This window comes from Monodelphis domestica, chromosome 1 (assembly GCF_027887165.1).
Source record: "Monodelphis domestica isolate mMonDom1 chromosome 1, mMonDom1.pri, whole genome shotgun sequence".
Classification (NCBI taxonomy): domain Eukaryota; kingdom Metazoa; phylum Chordata; class Mammalia; order Didelphimorphia; family Didelphidae; genus Monodelphis; species Monodelphis domestica.
The window spans coordinates 371,893,939-371,913,499 of record NC_077227.1 but is presented as its reverse complement, the minus strand read 5'-3'; the positions used below and the strand labels follow the sequence as shown (position 1 = coordinate 371,913,499).

At 34.7% G+C, this 19,561-nt stretch overlaps 1 long non-coding RNA gene across 1 annotated transcript in view; it reads right to left on the bottom strand.

Moving 5' to 3' along the window:
• The window catches only part of LOC103103785 (uncharacterized), a 176,302-nt gene that overhangs the window by 127,360 nt on the left and 29,381 nt on the right, over positions 1 to 19,561 (bottom strand). The gene's annotated exons all lie outside the window — the stretch shown is intronic.

Genomic DNA, 19,561 nt, shown 5'->3' with positions numbered 1-19,561 from the left:
TCAAAGTGGGAAACAGTTTAACTCATGTAGTTGTATCACAGGGCATCTATGAAAATGAAATGAAATAATGCACATAATGGATTTTATAGACTTTAAAGTGCTCATAAATACCTTCATGATGATAATTATTATTAGCTTTAGAATTACAAATACCATATAATGATCCTTTTATAAACTAGAAATTATAATAGAGCCAGTTCAAATATTTATTATTGATAACTTTCTAAATTTCAATGGAAAAAGGTTTTGAGATATGGGTGGGTTTTAGGTATCTGTGTTTTTCTGAATTATATTCTGAGAAGATGAATGGAGTTTTTAAGTCCTCTGAGTTTTCTGATCTCATTTCTGGCACTTATTGACACACTCTTTCATAATTTTATAGTTGGAATTATTGGAAATGATACTGAACTGGGGATCTGGAAAATGGCTTGGCTTTTAGCCTTGATCCTTTTGTGAGCTAGCTATGTGACCTCAGGTAAGTTCTGTAACAGCTCTATTTAGAAAGGAGTTGGATTATGTAACATCCAAGATCTCTTGAAAGTCTAGTGTTTTATGATTTCTTGCTCTATAAAATGGAGGCCTATATTTATCCTCCCAGTCAAATAATATTTATCTTATCTATATTAAGTGCATTTTGAGAGATTCTAAAATCATCTGATGACATTTTGTTGTGTTGGAAGCAACTTTAGATGCCTTCTAGTCCATTCCCTTTATTTTATGAGAAAATTTGGGATCAGAAAAGTGAATTACCCAAGGTCATATAGGTAATCAAAGGCAAAAGAGAATTTGGAATTCAGATTTTCTCTATAAATTTTGACCCCCTAAAAGGAAGGGAATTAGTGTGGAGTCTGATAGTATACTTTCCTTACCAGTCTGGACCTATAACCTCAGAATTCAGCAAACAATAAGTTGTAGTTAGGAATATGTACTTTGGGAAACAAGTGGGTTTTGTGGACTGAAAAGGTATATGGAAACCTATAAAAGATCTAGTTAAATAAAGGTTTAGTTGGCCAGGTCCCCTATATATTTTTTATGAGAAAGTGGCAGAGGAAGAAAAAAAATTTTTACTTAACTCCTAGTCATCTGAATTGTCTGTAAGAATTCTCCACTTTAAACTGAATATTGCAAATAGCATGGTTCATTCATCGGTGATAGTGGTATTCCTTTTTTCCTCTAAGAGGTAATGCTGCTCACTGGTGGCATTGTCACTCTTGTGCCACTTTTCCAGACAAGAGAGTCAGCATTCATTTGTAAACTCAGGGTCCCTGAAGGAATCTGACTGTGGGCAAGAGGAAAAAATAATTAAATGCACAATATTGGTCCCTGGTAGCTCATGATAAAACACACTTCCTGCTTCTTGGTAGAGAGGATATTGGGTTGCAATGTTGCATATGTCAGATATGACAATTTTGTTGGTCATCTTTTCTTAACTGTTTTTCTTTGACATAAGGAAGGATTTGTAGCTGGGGGCTAGGGACGAAAGCTTGGATAGATCAGGAAATAATTGTAATATGAAAAAGAAGAGACACCAATGAAACTTTTAAAAATGCACGTAATTTAAACAATGGATACTCTTGCTATCAGATGGATTTTAATTAAAAAAAAACACAGAAGAGAACACCTCTTTTCCAGTCTGATGTGGATATAAGTAGATATATTTTTTTATAAAGACATATAAAGTTATAATGATTAAGAAGTGGTGAGGTTGGGTGCCATTTTGTTGCCTTTCAGAATCAGATACCAAAGAACATTTTTAGAAATGTGATCTTGTTTATTTCCTTGTTTTACGTATCAATTGGCACACAATCATATTCAGAGTGCTTAGGCAGCAAAACAGGAATGATTTCCTACCCTTAAAGTTAATACTAATCTGCCTATGTCGAATTTCTTCAGTTACTTAGCCTAGCATTTAACAGCAATTCCTAGTATTTATTCTGAAAAAATCAAAAGATTGTATACATTTTGAATTGTTTGTATTGTATATATTGCTTACATGTATACAACACATGAGTAATAATATTCCAATTCTTTTGCCCTCAGACATTGAGAGATATTAGAGAATGAACAATGGAAATAATGATCAGGCATATGATGTCTTATATACATTGATAAGTTTCCATGAATGCATGAAGATTAAAAGTTTGGGGTGGCATGGGGAAAAGGCATATCTAGAATGCCCGATATCTAGAAAGATAGGAAGTTTTAGCTTGATTTCATTTTGAATATAGGCTTGACATTTATCCTTCTTAAGTATATCTGAACTGTGTTTAGTCCAATATTGTAGACTGTTAGGATCTTTCTGGGTCCATGTGGTCATCTATTAGCATTTCCTGGATAGCCAGTCTAATCCCCTGTCAAGATATGTAATCAGGTCAATCTCTTGGCATGTCCTGTGCTTACTGAAGTCATTATAGTTCTTTATTATATTGCTTTCTTTGCTAAGTGTTGACTAATCATACTTTTAATAATAGATGCTAACATTTTAAAATATTCATTATTTAAAAATTTTTAGGTTCCTAATTCTCTCCACTTTCTCTCCCTCCCTTCCACTCCCCCTCCTTGAGATGGTAGGCTATTTGATTTTACATGTGCAATCATATAAAACATTTTCCATATTAGTCATTTTGTATTAGGGATCTTAAACAAAATGGAGGAGAAGAAAAAAGAGGAGGAGGAGGAGGAAGAAAAAGGAGGAAAAGAGGAGGAGGAGAAGAAGAGGAGAGTGAAGGTGAAATATAATATGTTTTGGTTTGCATTCATTCACCAATAGTTCTTTCTCATAGGGCAGAAGGCATCTTTCATCACGAGTCTCTGGGATTGTCTTGAATCACTGCACTGCTGATAATAACTGGGAACTGCTGAGAATAACTAGTTCATTTATAGTTCAAAAAATTTTTTGCTGTCATTGTGTGCAATGTTTTTATAGTTCTTCTTGATTCATTTTGCATCAGTTCAGGAAAATCTTTCCATCCTGCTCACTATTTCTTATTGCACAATAGCATTCCTTCATAATGACATACTACAACTTGATCATCCATCCCCAATTATTGGACAACCCCATAGTTTCCAATTCTTTGCTATCACAAAAAGCTGTAATAAGTATTTTTGTGCAAATAAGTCCTCCTTCCTTTTTTTAAAATCTCTCTGGGACACAGACCTAATACACTCTATGATTTTTATAGGAATCAAATTCAAGCTGGCTAGTCTGTATTTTGTATACTTCCCATTATATCACGAGCTCATTAAGAGCTGGAACTGTCCCCCCCCCCTTTTTTTTTTGGTATTCTGAGAACTTAGCAAAATGCCTGGCACATAGTAGGTGCTCAATAAACTCTTGATGACTTGACTTAGAATTGGGGTTCAAGAGGACATAATAGAATGGGAGCACAAAAGGAAAAGAAGGGACTAGGGAAGATTAAGATTGAACTGGAAAAGGATGACAGTAGGTAGGTAGCAGAGAAAAGGGCTTTTCATCTTGAGAAACTGCAATTATGAGTCACAGTGATTAGAGGAGTAAGAAGTACTAATTTGCTATACATAGGTCTGGGGAATTACCAGTTGGTTGGGCTCCTGTCAGGGACCTGTGATGATGGCGGGTGGTGGTGGTGGTGATGGTGGTGCAGGTGTTTCTGGCATTGGCAGTGGTGAGGTATTCAGGCAGGAGGTGTAGCTCCTATTTGGATATTAGACAGCTCACGTGTAAAACAAGCTTTGTATCTCTGTCCCAAGATAGCAAGGCATGGAACACATTCAGCAAGTATCACAAATGTGAATCATATATTTTGTTTTATGTCTAGCCAGATATCCAACTCACTGGTTCTTTTGGATGTTGGTGGGTCTGTCTGAGGTGACTTTTGGCTTTGTAAGAGAGTATTCCCCCCTCCCCCTTTAGGGTCTATTCTTCCAGACTACATATGTGAAGGAAAAAAGTTCACTTAATATATCAAGCTTAAATTTGAAAAAATAATTTCAGTTATCACAATAAAGACAGAGTGCAATTATTATTACTCTCATTGTCAAGATAGGGAAATAAGATTAGAGAGATTGCATAACAAATGTACCTTCTAGCTTTAAATCTATGATGCAGTGATGGTATTTCTTGTGGTTGGTCTCATAGCCATTGAGTGTCAAAAGGGGGTTAAAATCCATGTATCTGACCGCCAAGTTCATATTTCTAGATTTCCAGCTGCTTCTCAATAGCATGTTGATTTGCTTTGTATATTTTTTTTTGGTCAGGTTATTCACAGGATACCCTTACTTCTTTACCCTCTTGCAATAGTTACTGGCACAGTTATCTTTGGTGATAGTCCATTTGCTTATAGTTTTCATGAACAACGAAAAGCAAGATAAACATGTCTCTTGAAATGATGCTTTGTGTCCATGAATGACATCGTGCTGATTACATCAGACTCCAGGACACTTACTATGGGGCCTTCTCAATGAGATCCAAGTCAAAAGCAATTGGCCTAGTAATCCACAAAAGAAAAAAAATGCAGTTATGGAATGCGTTTTGTCTAGTTTATAACGTGGGTAATCCATTGAATTCGTAAATCAATGCGCACATATTGGCCCTGAAACTGCAGGTGAAAAATGAGAGAGTAGAATTAAATATGAAGAATAGACAGGGATGGATCACATATGGGAAGTTGCAAAGGGATTTTAAAGATCCCAGACCATGTCCTGTCATTAATGCCTTTTATTTATTAATTTATTAACAATAAAAGTCCTGTGGTGATGGTACATGGCTGTTAACCATGGACCACCACCATCTTAGAAAAAAACATTTTTTCAGGTCAATGGAAAGATGTATGGTATAGGTTGTGATAGCTTATCAATGATAACTTCTATGTACAGAGTTGTATAAAAAATATTAGCAAACATAAATATGACTAGAAAAGTGGAGAGTGTTGTCCAGCTATAAGTAAGAGATAATATTTGGACAAAGTGTTATATTAGTATATTTGAAATACTAATTATACAAGATAAATATCGCTATTGTATTAAATTGATATTTCATGGAAAATAAGGATAAGAATTGCACATGATGGATAGGTTATGATCTTCCTTGGTTATGCTTAATCCACATGATTTTACCTGTATCACATCAATGTGTTGAATTGAAATTTCCCATCCCTTCCCCTCTATATGAGGAGTTCTTAACCCGTTTTTTTGTGCCACCAGACTTTGGCAGTCTTGTGAAGCCTAAGGGCGTCTTCTAAAAATAAGATTTTTTAAAATGCTTAAAATAAAATGTATTGGTTTATGGGGTAGTAGTTGTAGTAGTAGTAATAGCTAACATTAATATAGGACTTGCTATGTGCCAGGCACTGTGCTAAGTGTTTTACAATTATTATCTTATCTGATACTCACAACAACCCTGGGAGGTTGCTGCTATTATTATTCTAATTCAATATATGAGAAAACTGAGGTAGACACATGTTAAACAATTCTTCTGGAACCACACAGCTAGTAAGGCCAAATTTGAACTCTTGTCTTAATGACTTCAGACTCAATGCTCTATCCACTGCATCATCTAGCAAAACATCACTTTATAATGATCAACTTTTTTAAAGGTCCATGGATCCCAGGTTCTATGTTAATAAGTCAAAAAGCAATATAACTGAATACATATGATTCTGCCACAATTATATAGACCAAACACTGTAATATGAATGCCAAAGTCAATATAAAAGATATTATTTAGTAGAATGCTCCACATAACTGCTCTTCCACTTAAGTTCCCTTAATCAAAAGGAATTACTTTCGACTTCTCTCCACAAAATAAAAAGTCCTGGCCTTTCAGTATGGAAGTCACTGCTAGGAAGAAGTTACTTTTATTGACTAATTCAACTAATTTGTAATAATTAAGGAATGAAACTAAGCCTTTCAGGCTTCCCCTCTCCCTTCCAAGCCTGGCAGAAAGCATGTGAATTCAAACTGTACGTAGAAAACAGAGAAAAGTATTAGGCATTTAAAAATATTGGATCAAATTAAATTCTCTCTCCAATTCATGGTATGGACAGGAAAACTATTTTAAAGCACCATTACTGACATAGCAGGAGAGAGAGAAAGTAGCTTGGTACCCAGGTTAAGAATGCTAGCCATCTTGGATAGATATTACTGTACCCAGGGTAGGGCATGGTGGTGTTGGAGGGAAAGGGACAGTGGGGATCAGTGCCATAATCTAGAGGAATCTTTGTATTGGGAGGTTAAATCCTTTTTCTTTTTTCTCTCTTGTTTTCCTTTAAAGCTCACCCAATGTCATTAAGTCATTTCCCCTAAATATGTCTCAAAAATGTAAATTAACAGCCAACCATCTATTGAAAGACTTATTATTTTATCACATGCTAGGAAATTTCCATAAAAATATATGTTTTTGAAAAAGTTATTAATTTTGGATTCTTAAGAAGGTGAAATGAATTGCATTATTTTCATTACAAACAATCTATTTGGTATCCTGCAGGTGATGTTGACAACTAAGTAACATTTATTAAAATGAAAATATGGAAATGCTGCAGAGATTTTGCAGCAAGGACTTCAGAAGTTAGAGACTGAAAAATTAATTCCCCAAGTTTTCTATTGAGCCTAATCAGACATCCATTATTATTTTAAAATAGTCATTTAAACTTATTAGATGCATAAAAAGATTTTAACCAGCTCAAATCTTCTTAGCTGACACAGAATTATGAAAATAAATAAGAGGAGTCCTGAAGGTCTTTGGTCCTCTTGATAGTTCATTTTAGGCAGTGTCTATATAGGCAAAAACATGCAGACTTAAGCAATTGCTTAGAAAATATGAACAATGAAGGTCAATGTATGCAATTCATATCAAAGATCCCCTTTCTCCCACTAATTTTTATTTTTATTTCTCATTTTTGGTCCAGGGTAAGGAACTTCTCGGTAAAAACTCAGTTCACTAATGCAGGATAGCAACTCTTTTCTCACAAGCTATTTCAGCACGTTTTCCTTTACATTAAGGCTAAATCTCTTCTTTTACATCTCACATTCATTATTGCCAGTTCTGCCCTCTGGGGCTAAGAAAAGTAATTCAAATCTTTCTTCCACATGACAGTTCTTTGACTATTTGACATAGCTATCATATTTGCCTTAAGCTTTCTCCTTGCCAAGTTAAATAAACACCACCATTTCCTTCAATTAGTCCTTGTACTGGCTGGTCTTCAGGCCCTTCACCATCCAGGTCTTCCTCCAGATGCTCTCTAGCTTTTCAGTGTCCATAATAATATTGTGTCCAAAACTAGACACCACACTTTGTTTCTGATGGGACCAGGACATGGTGTCTACAGCAAGATTTTGAGCACCCTTGTCCTGGACCCTATTTCTCTATTAATGCAGCCTAATGTGATTTTTTACATTTTGGTATAATTTTTTTGTGTTGGTACAATTTTTAATAATTGTTTTCTGACAATTGGTGATCCATGTTTTAAGATTTATTTTCCACTCATTTACTTAAACAATATTATTATCTTCCTGCCACTGTCTGTGTATCCCCAATCCTACTCCTTGGTTACCTCTCAATTTAGATATAAGTTTAAGATTCTTTCTAAAAACATTATATATAATACAAACATATGTGTGTGTATATGTATCTCCAGGATAGGATCTGACATATCTGGTAAGCACGTATCAAAATTAAAAAATATATATATTCTCTTGATGTAAATATATGTCTATGACCTAATATATCAGTGCATATATGTAAATGGCAGTATGGAGCAGAGAAAAAGATATGTTTATAATGAAAAAATCTGGGTTGAAATATTGATTTTTCCAATTATACACCTTAGGCAAGTCAATTAGTCTTTAAGGGCCTCAGTTTCTATACTTATAAAAAGATGGCATGAAATTAGTTCATTTCTAAGTTCCTTCCTGGTTCTAAATTATTTGTGCTCATTTTATGCTGATACTGAATCTCCTTAAGTTTATATAATACAAACTACTATGCAAGTATCTTAATATACAGACATTTAAAGACCTTCATATTCTGCCTACAAACTCTCCTTCCAAGCAGCTTTATTTCACAACAACTTCAGGTACTCTATATGTCAGTCAAAATGTTCTAACTGTAGTGCCCTGAACATGATAGTCCATTTCAGACCTCCATGTTGTTTCATTGGCTCTTGCCCCTGCCTAGAACATATTTTTTTTTTCTCACCTTTAATCCTGGGATCCTTATATACTTTTAAGATTCAGTTCATGTTACTTTCTAAATGAGATCTTTCCTGATTTTCCCAATGGATAGCTCTCTCTACTGACCTCTAAATTACTTAGTACATGTATTATTCTTTTAAAAGCATATATATGATCTCTTTCCTTCCATTTGTAGTACAATGTAAGCTTCCTGAGGCTGAGTACAGATTTATTTTGTATTGGGTTCCTGAGGGCTTACTACAGAGGTCTGGCATACAGTGGGTACTTAATAATGTTTGAACTGAACTGAATTTTCAAGATTTTAACTTTAGGAGGATTGCAATGATGTTTTATATATTGTAGAAGTGGAATATTTCTATCAAAATAGTGAGAAACACAGAGGCATATTTTCAGTGCCCCAATTTAAGGATGCTTTTTAAGCCTTGCATTTCATTAAATTGCATGGCTGGATAGGAGAGTCATGCTAAAATATTGTGATTAACACCAAGGAGGCTTAACAGACAATGCTATTATAGGTGAAAGACTGCTAATTGCACTCTTCCCAATAACTTATTGATTTTAATCAAATCTTCCTAAAGCAGAATGCCAGCAGCAAATGGATAACTAGATAGAGTGGAAACATAACAATGGTAGTAGTAATATGGGAGAAATTATTCATGTTTGATTTGTATAAAATTGAACAAATATTCTTGATCAGCATTTATACAAATATAGATTCGTTGGGAAGGTGCTATCTAAATTGCTTCTCTCTCCGTGTATTGAAAATTACCATAACTGTTAGCATTTTTAATTATTTTGATCTGCTGAAAATAGATTAAACTGAATGGGAAATTGGCTTATTAAGCTTTATATATTTGAGTTAATATGAAATTTTCCCAGTAAGTATGTCACCAGACTCTTTTAGTCTTAAAAGCCATAAAGTATCCCTAGTTTAAGAGGAGGAATTTAATTACTTTAAAATTTTTTAAAAATTCTTTTTATTTATTTCTCAAATTTAATTTTTACTTCCCAATTTAATTATTACTCAATTACATGAAAAAAATTAACTCATCTTTAAAAAATTGAGTTCTAAATTCTCTCTCCTTCCTTTCCCCTGCTTTGAGAAAGCAAACAATTTGAAGACATGGAATATATACTCCCATATTATCCATGTTGTGAAAGAAAAGAAACATAAAATAAAACAACAATAAAGTGAAAGAAATATGTGTCACTCTATATTCATAGTTTATCATTCTTCTCTCTGAAGTTGGATAGCATTCATAGCATGGATAGGGTCTTTTAGAATTATCTTGGATCACTGTCTTGATCAGAATAGCTAAGTCATTCACAGTTGATCATCCTTACAATATTAATGTTACTGTGTACAAAGTTCTCCTTGTTTTGCTTGCTTTTCTTAGTATGAGTTCATAGAAATCTTCCCAGGTTTTTTCTAAAACCATCCTGCTCATAATTTCTTAATATTGTTATTGTTCAGTCATTTCAGTCATGTCTGACTTCATGATTTGGGGCTGTAAAAATTAAAATTAATGTCAAATGGTTTAAAATATTATATTTTAGGAGATTTATTAATGATCATTAGAAATAAAGGAATAAAAGAGATACAAATTAAAACCACATGCCCATGCCTAATCAGCCTATTCAAAACCTCCACCCTTACTACCACCATCCTTGTCGGGAAGCCAAAGAGGCCAGAGCAGGCACACTCACTGAATTTATCCCCTGTTGACAGGAAGTACGTAATGACAGGGAGTCAGTGGGCTCCCAGGAAATGTAGTATTTTTCTAGGGTAACAGATTTTCAATTATACAGGTTTTCTTGGCAAAGCTACTGTAGTGGTTGACATTTCCTTCTTAAACTCATTTTACAGATGAAGAAATTGAAGCAAACTCTTAAATGACTTCCTTAGCATCACAGAGCTAGTACATGTCTGAGGCTGGATTTGAACTCACATTTTCCTGACTCCAGGCCTGAAGTCTCTATCCACTGTGCCAGTTAGCAGCCCCATAGTATTTCATCACACATCTACCACAACCACAACTTGTTCAACTGTTCTTTAATTGACAGGCATCCTCTCAATTACCAATTCTTTGCAAGGAGGGGAGGTAGGCAGCATTGTAGAGAGGGATGGATTATGGGGGCAAGGTGCAGGGGAATAATTGTTTTACTCTCAGCCAGCAAAGGAAGCCTTCTCTCCATACCGTGGGGACTAAAAAATGCTCAAATGAGCAAGTGACCTGTTTGACAGACTGAACAGAGTTTTTATGGGGAACAAAATCTTGCTAGAATAAATTTAACACTTAAAAAATGGAGAACCCTTGAAATATATCTTGTATTACAAGAGCCGTTTCTCAGTGTGAGATTCAATATAGTGTGAAACACTGAAGAGCTCACACTTTGGCCATTCACTGATGATGAACATGAAGCACAATACGGAGCTGGAATGGCGGTCTCTAGGCAGTCCCCATGGTATCTCACAGACTGTTTGTCTTGTGGGAATGTCTCATTCATCAAAATGGTGACACTGAACTTAAAGGCAGATTTCAAATATGGGCATAACTGCCCTTTCTCGATGGGTATTTAAGCGGTTTCCCTTATAAATCAAGCACTACTATAAAAATTTTGCCGTTACTGAAGATCTTCTCTGCTATTCTTCTGCCCTGAAACTAGATTTTTTTTCATAGCTTAAAGGAAGAGAATGTCTAAAAAGGGAAAATTGGAGTAGTTCAACTTCAATCCTCTTCCTGATGGCAAGGTGGAAGATACATTTGAAGGCTTTCAGCAGGAAGACTTGATTTCACTAGAAAAAATGCAGGGCAACTTGATGGTTCTGGAGCCTCGAATAATAATGATGATGATGATGATGATGGTAATAACTAACATTTCTGTGGTAGTTGCAATGTGTCAGACTATGTGACAGACTTTACAAGTATTATCTCATTGAATGCTCTCAACAACTCTGAGAGGTAAGTGATATTATTCTCATTTTAAAGAAGATGAAACTGAGGCAGACAGAAGCAGTGACTTGTCCAGAGTCACATAGCTCATTAAATATCTGAGGAATAATTTGAATTTAGGTCTTCTTGACTTCAGATGCCGTGCTCTATCATGAACTCTGCCAATTAGCTGCCTCAAGAATACTTGGTAGGGTACTCATTTGAAAACAGGGTTGATGTCTTATCAAATACTCTCAAGCCAGTTTACTAGTTCAAGTTATTCAAAGATAACTTCATAGACCATTTTGGTGATTTGTCCTGTGATTTTACTTGTATGGAGAACTATTGGGGTTTCTCACTCCTTTCACCAATGTGGAATGATGCCCACTCTACAACTGACAATCTCTAAGAGAGCTGTTTGTGGCAATGAGAATTTTAGTGTCTTTTATCTGGTTATTTAGCCACTTTATGGCCAGGGCTAAAATAAACCTAGATCTTGATCTCAGGGTCAACTTTCTCCTACAGTAGATTGTAAGCATCTTGAGTGCAAAGATCAACTTTTGCTGCTTTTTGTATCCCCTTAATTTATATTATTTTTAATTATAAATGATACTATTATTATATTAATTATAAAATAATTAATAAATATTTATTGATTAATTGATTGACTATGTTATCCTGCTTCTATGCAGGTTAAGATGATAAAGAAGATAATATTTAGATGAAAATCTGACTAGATGAGGAGAAAGTAGATGGGAGGAATATTAATATGTCATCTTCGTGCTATTAAGATGCCAGTTTCCATCTCACAGAGGAAGTCATCTAACCATTCTAAGTTCATTCTTCCTTTTTTGTGTACTGCTCAAGGGCTATGGCAAACTACAATTGATTTTTTATTTCAAAAAGACTTTATAATACATGATGAAGAAGTAGAAATTCACTGTTTGGACTTTTGAATAGGAGTTTGCAGTGCTATGGTATCTGCTTGATGTCATCTTTGAAAATGTAGCTTTGATTTTGTAGAATTAGAGAAATCATCAAACTGTCTAAAAACACTCCAATTCTTTCATTCTGGAAGCTATTCGTATTTTTCTTTGGTTGAGAGTTGCAGAGACAAACTACATAAAGTGCTTTTTTTGCAGCTAGACCACTGCTATTTGTATATATTAGGTGGTTATAGAAAGTTAGATCACAATTTTCTGTGTTTGTTTGTATATTTGAAATTAGGAATATAATTTTAAGCAAAGAACATAAAATAATTATAACAATAGATGAAATTAATACATAATATTTTAACATTTGCAAAGTGTTTTATGGATACTACATCACTTGAAACACACAAGCTTGGTGGAGAGGTACTACAGGTATAATTAACTTCATTTTACAGGTGAGGAAATTGAGAATAACAGAGGTTCAGTGATTTTACCCAGGATCACAAAATGAAATTTGAACACAGATATTTGTTTCCAAATCCTACATTTTATTCAGCAGCTCCACCTCTGCTACTTAGCTCTGTTGTCTTAAGGCAGTTTCTTTTGGATGGGGTACCATAAGGGTTGTCTTAGTTTCTACATCTATAAAATAAGGCAGGGGTAAGGGGGGTTGAGTCTTGATAATTTCTTCTTTGAGTACATGGGGACTAGATGTTTTCTAATGGTTTTCTCCTTTATTTTAATATTCTACGATTCTATGAAATGCTTGTTGAATGAATAGGAAACGTGCAGCAAATATTTAACAGTATTGATGATTTCATCATATCCCATCTTTTCCTTTGCTGTGTTGCATTGAATTAATTTAGAATTATAGGGATTCAGAATTAAAATGGATCATTGAGATCAGCTACACCAAATTTTAGAATTTACAGTTAAAGCAACTCATATCCATAAAAGTGAAATGATCTGGTCAAGGTCACACATGACAGGGTAATAGGAAAATGTCAAGCCAGGTCAGTCCAGATTCTTAGTCCATCAGTCTTAATCTGACATATGTAACAGTTTCTTGGGGAAAGTATAATCTACCTAAGTATCAAAATACTCAGCAAATTCAGAGTAAATAATATCAACCCATTTATAGAAAATTCCCTATTATCTCTACTGGGTTTCTGATATTCCAGGTTGTTCATAGTGGAGTTCAAGCATGGTGGGGGTAACATAAAACCTAGTTAATGCTGACTCAAGAGGTTCCTTGCAAAATGAGTTTGTTGGGTGCAAGGTGCTGGTTATTGCCCCACAACTCCTGACTCTATTGCTTGAAGTGTTCAAACTTGATAAAAAAATGAAAAGAACAAAATTAAATGAAATAAAATTACTCTAAAAAAAGCCATGGAGAGGGCCATTGTGGGAGGAGGTGGACCATTGGTAAAAACATATTGAGATGTACATTGTGACTGAACAAGGAACCTTGGGTAAATAAGGAATTAAAACAAATCAGATGATTCGTTATCAGTTTGAAAGGTGGAGAAAAAAGGCTCCCATTTAAAGGAACACTTTGGGGTTTTTCCTTCCCCAAGAAACATGCTTCATGTCATCTAGACACTAAGTAGATTTCTTTCACAAAAACTGTTACATTATCTGGGTAAACACGTCAATCAAACACTACAACTAGCAATTTACAGCAATGATGCTAGATTTAACACTGAGAGTGCGAGGTTCCAGGGGGAAATAGTGTTTGTATTTACCTCTTTGTTACTAGAACAATTTTATTTAAAAGGTTTTTTTTTTCCTGAACAACCATGAAAATTGGGTATTTATGCTATTTGTATCCAAAACAAATCTCTAGGACTCCATGTGTCTTTACTTTGAAATGTTTTCTTTGTCAAATTCAGAGATTTCCAAAAATCAAGATTAATTTATGACGATTTGGGTGGTGTACCTAGTAGTAACACTTTTAACATAATGATCCTGTAGGGAAGCAATGACATGGCATCTTATTCAGTTTGCACATTATAGGCTTAATCATTACTTATTAATTTTTCTTAGTTTCAGGAGGTTTTCACAAACTTAATATTCTATTAAGGTAGCATCTGTTGGAGGAATTATCTTAGTTTTTTAAAGCAAATTTTAACTGATTACCATGAATCTGCATAATTAGAATTAGGTCTAATTATGTAGTGTAAATACATGTAATATATTTATAACATATAATGACATAATTATGATTCACAATAATGTTGAAAAACTCCTCCTTAAAATTAGGAAGAAAAATCTGCTGCATTAACCACTTCAATTTATTAGAAATTTTACAATATGTATTTCCACAGTTCCAAATTCATAGCTAAGTTTAGAAATTAAACATACACTCAATGCATATTCATGTATGTGGACATAGTTTATAACTAAAGCAATTCTATTTCTTCTTGTTCTTAAAATCTATAAACAATTCCATCTTGATTAAGAGGAACAGATTTTCCTGGAAAAATTTCAACCAAATGCTGAATTTCAACACATCATAAAGATTAGTGGGAACTGGAATGCAGTTTGGGATACCCATGGCATTCAGGACCAACTGCTATTGTGAGCTATTTTTCAGTTTTTGTTTATAAAGCCATCAATTCAATACTTCTAAGAAGTATAATTAGTGCAATGAATAATCTCCATGTTTTAAATATACAGAACCATATCTTTTCTATTTTTTTTGAATTTCCAACAAATATCCAAAGAAAACCTCCAAGATTTTTTTTTATCAGAGAATTTTAGCATTGTAAGGAACCTCAGAAAGCCATCTAATCCATTCAATCACTATTCTATATCACATCTATAATATACAATCTCCCCAATCCCAACTGGTTATCCAGTTGTTTTTCCCTACAAACTTCTAATGAGGAAGGATTCACTTTTTCTCAGGGAAGCCAATTCTACTATTGTACAAATCTAATATTTAGGAAGTTCCCCCAACTCACGTCTTACATAATATCTAAATCTGACATTCTACAACTTCCATTTATTTCTCCCTGTTCTGCCCTCTGGAGCCAAGTAGAACAAATTTAGCTTCCCTTGCACATGGTAGCCCTTCAAATGTTTGAAGATAGTTATCATAGCCCTTTCAATTCTTTTATTCTCCAGCCTAAACAACCCCCTATTTTCTTCAGCCAATCCTCATACAGCTTGTTTTTGAAATCCTTTTCATTCAGAGTCAGCTCCTATGAATATTCTCCAGCCAACCAAAGTCTACAAGTACAGAGCACAATTGGACAAGATTATCACTTGTCTTATCACAGGACCTATGCCTTTCTCAATGCAAGCTCACACCATACTCTACTGCAAAGCTATAACTTGCATAGGGCAACTGTTACTTTGAATAAAGATTCTTATGCCTTGTGTCTTTTAATGTTGTGTATGACCTGCTTTCCTGGGCTCCAGTTTGGGTCACGGGAGAGTGACCTAGGCACAATGACCTGGAAATAGGATCCATGTTAAAGGAGAGGAAATAAAAGAGGGAGTTCTAGGAAGTGTACTCTCTCTATTTTCTAGGATGTGGCAGCGAAAGAAAGGGAGGTGTAAGAGACAACCATGTGGAGAGTGCCCCCATGGCTAGTTTAGGGCTAGGCTTTTTCTGCCTTCTTTTACTCAAGTAAATATTAATAAACTCTATGAAAATTAAGGACTGGAGTTTTAATTTAACTTTAACAGGGCTATTTTATTCTTTTTTTTTTAATTTTATAGTATTTTATTTGATCATTTCCATGCATTTTTCATTAAATACAAAGATCATTTTCTTTTCCTCCCTCCCCCCCCCCCCCATGGCCGACGCATGATTCCACTGGTATCATATGTGTTCTTGACTTGAACCCATTGCCATGTTGTTAGTATTTGCATCAGAGTGTTCGCTCAGAGTCTTTCCTCTGTCATGTCCCCTCAGCCATTGTAGTCAGGCAGTTGCTTTTCCTTGGTGTTTCTACTCCCTCAGTTTGTCCTCTGCTTTTGGATAGTGTTTTTTTTCTCCTTGATCCCTGCAGATTGTGCAGGGACATTACACCGCCACTAATGGAGAAGTCCATTATATTCGATTATACCACAGTGTGTTTGTCTCTGTGTACAATGTTCTTCTGGTTCTGCTCCTCTCACTCTGCATCACTTCCTGGAGGTTGTTCCAGTTCACATGGAATTCCTCCACTTTATTGTTCCTTTGAGCACAAGGGCTATTTTATTCTTGTATTATTCTTTAGGTTTTAATGTATGTATGCTTTATCTCTTCAGGTACACTATAAATTCTTGTCATTAGAGCAGGGCCAGTGTCTTATAATTATCTACCTTCAATAGGACATAGAATGTATTTTACATATAATAGGTACTAATGAATGTTGTTCATAAGGCAGATAAAGTTGGGGTTTTTTAAAGGAAAACTCTCTGATAATGGACTTGGCAGTTGGTAACATCAGATAATAAAAGGGAGTTGTTTTTTTTTTACAAATGAACTTATAATTGGCAAATAGGTAACACAGTCATGATAAAGTTCTAAAGAAACTTTTCTAGTTCACATAAAAAAGCAATGTGGTATAATGCAAAGATGTGTGTACCTCTCTCAGCAGATATATTTTTGTTCACAGCCTCATTTCTATCAATAAATTCACAAGAGGTCACACCATAGAGTGAAGTTAACTGTTCAAGATAAGTATGGAACCCATGGTCTTGGCATGATTGACACCATGCCCTAATCAAGGGATCTCATTGGCTCAGGTTTAAGAATATATTGATTATGGTTAATAAAGATTTGGAGTTTCAAGTAAAAAAAAAAGATGGTTGTACCATGAATCAGATGACCCATGTTCCACTCTACTTCTTAATGTCACATGGACCCAATCTTATTATCTTGAATCCTCTTCTCTTCTTCTATATTAATTCATTTGGTGATCTTATTGGCTCCTATGGATTCAATTATCACATTTATGGGGATGATTCTTTTAAAAAAATTTTTTTTAGTTTAAAAAATATTTTTCCATACTTACATGATTCTTTTTCTTTCTCTTCTCTTCCCTCCCCACTTCCAGAGCCTACTAACAATTCTACTGGGTTGTATAAATGTTATCACTTGATGTCTATTTCCACATTATTCATTTTTACCATAGAGCTGAAACCCCAAATCATATACCCATTTTAACAAGTGATAAGTGATAGGTCATAAGTTTTTCTTTTGTGTTTCTACTCCCCTACTTTTGTGTTTTTCTCAACATGGATAGCTTTCTTTCTCATACGTCCTTCAGTAATGTCCTGGATTATTGTATTGCTACTAGTAGTAAAGTCCATTACATTGGATAGTTACACAATGTTTCACTTCCAGTGTACAATGTTGGTTCTGCTCATTTCACTTTGCATCAGTTCTTGGGGGTCCCTCCAATTCACACAGAAATCTTCCAGTTCATCACTGCTGATAGCACAATAGTATTCCATCACCATCAGAAACGACAATTTATTCAGCCATTCCCCAAATGAAGGACACACCCTCATTTTCCAATTTTTTTGCCACCTCAAAGAGCATAGCTATGAATATTTTTGTACAAACATTTTTTCATTATTATCTCTTTGGGGTAAAAACCCAGTAGTGGTATTGTTGGATCAAAGGTTATATATTCTTTTAAAGCCTTTTGCACATAATTCCAAAGTGCTTTCCAGAATGGTTGTATTAATTCACACACCCACCAGCAATGCATAAGTGTCCCAATTTTGCCATAATCCCTCCAACAATTATTATTTTCCTTTACTGTCATATTGGCCAATCTACTAGGTATGAGGCGATACCTCAGAGTGGTTTTGATGTGTATTTCTCTAATTATGAAGGATTTAGAACACCTTTTCGTGTTGATAGTTTTGATTTCTTTATCTGAAAACTGCCTATTCATGTTGTTTGACCATTTGTCAATTGGGGAATGGCTTGATTTTTTGTACAATTGACTTAGGCATGTGGATGATTCTTGAAGCTACTTATTCAATCTGAAAGTTTTCTCATGACAATCAAAATCACATCTCTAATGAGACATCTTAACCTGTGGTGCCATAGACATCTTAGGCATACCACATCCCAAATGAAATCATTATATTTTCCCTCAAATTGCCCCTCTTCCCAACATTTTGGTTATTGTTTGCCTATCACAAATCTCCCAGATACCCAGATTTACAACCTAGGCTACCTGACTCCTTACTTTCTCTCATCCTTCAAAGCCAATCTTTTGTGAAGGCGTACAAATTTTACCTTTGTAACATCTCTCATTTATAACCATTTTTTTTCCTCTGCCATCATCTTGGTACAGACCCTTAACACTTTCTTGTCTAAACTATTGTAATAGCCTGATGGTTGGTTTCTCTGCCACAAATCTTTCATCCATTCAGTTCATTTTCTACTTAATTGTCAAAGTAATCTTCATAAAATGCAGGTCTGATAATATCACCCATCTCCCCTGTCTATATGCAATAAAGTCCAAAGTTACTTAATAAATGTTTATGAGTGACAATCAACTCCTATACAATCCTACTAATTATTCTTGAGACTTCCCTTATCAAAACATCCCTCATTTGTCTTTCATTTCATCCTTACTTGCTGGTTATTTTTTAATTAATTAATTTATTTATTTATTCCTATTTCAAAAGAGAGAATTGAATAGATGATTTGTAATGTGCTTTCCAGATCTAAACTTCTCTAATTCGGTGATCTACAAATTAGGCAGTAATTAAAAATACACTATTTATTTATTTCCTCTGAGAATATCAGTAGAGCAAAGGTACCAAGGTACCTCACAGAGAGAGATAAAATTATGAAGTAGGTAATGTTCTGAGGTCAATATGCTTTTTTTGAACTAATCATCTTTGTGTCTTCTTCATTTACTCCCACCATTAGATAACAAAACACCTCATGTTGCCTTTGTGTATACTCTACCATAGTTCCAACATTCTTGGAACAGCTTTCAGGCAGTAAGACACTTTTGATTATCCTTTTCTTATCATTTCCCTTTATCCAAATTCATCTCCTCTATGTTTTTCCATCACTTATATGGTTTTGTTAGCTGATAAGAATTCATCTGATGAATTCTTGCTTAGGTAGTCATGGGTGATAATGATTTCATGTACTGTCCCTACCAAATAATGTATTTACATTTAACAAGGGCTTCATTATCTTAGATCAATGAATGTCAGGCACAATGGCCTACCAGGAGAGGAGATACTCTTGAGTGATATTTTTTGGCATTTCTTAAATTATACCACATAAGCAGGAGTTTACTCTTTAACAGTCCATACATCTGGCCCTTGGGCCATCTTGCCTTTAGTTCTCCCACTGCCATGAGTCTCCCCCTTGGATCAATATCATCTGATATCAGACTTCCAGAATCCATGCCCATATCCCTAGGGAAATTAATCAGCTGAGCTTTGGAATTCCTACTCTGGTATTGAACTATCTTGATTGTGGACTGAGCAGGTACAGTTTTAACCCACTCCATCTAGGAAGCTCAGATTACCAGATGATACTTCATA